Raw genomic sequence first — 447 nt, forward strand, 5'->3', positions numbered from 1 at the left:
GCCGGGGACTCTGGACAGAGACTGCTTCAATGAATTGGTTTCACTAGACTTGATTGGGCCGAGGACTGTGGCTGGGGAAATTTACTATCTTGTTGTGATCATCGATCATGCAACTCGGTTTGTGGTAGCTGGAATAACAACTGACAAGAGAGCGTCAACAGTAGCGGAGTTGTTTAGGGACTGTTGGTATAGGTACTTCGGAGCACCGCTAGCTGTGTTGGTTGACGGGGGAAGGAATTCAAAGGAGAGTTCTTTGACCTGGTTCAGAAGTGCTGGAAGTGCAGGTTGTATGTAACTGCGCCATACCGACCACAAGGGAACGGTGTTAACGAGTCGAGTCACCGTGGAATATCGAAGGCTTTGCATGGAGCGGATGTTCGGAGTGGTTCGGAGTTGCGCGAGGCTGTGAGTTCTGCTGTGCTTGCGCACAACAACATCCCACACCCA

The sequence above is a fragment of the Gregarina niphandrodes genome (assembly GCF_000223845.1).
Source record: "Gregarina niphandrodes unplaced genomic scaffold scaffold00067, whole genome shotgun sequence".
In the NCBI taxonomy this organism is placed as follows: Eukaryota; Apicomplexa; class Conoidasida; order Eugregarinorida; family Gregarinidae; genus Gregarina; species Gregarina niphandrodes.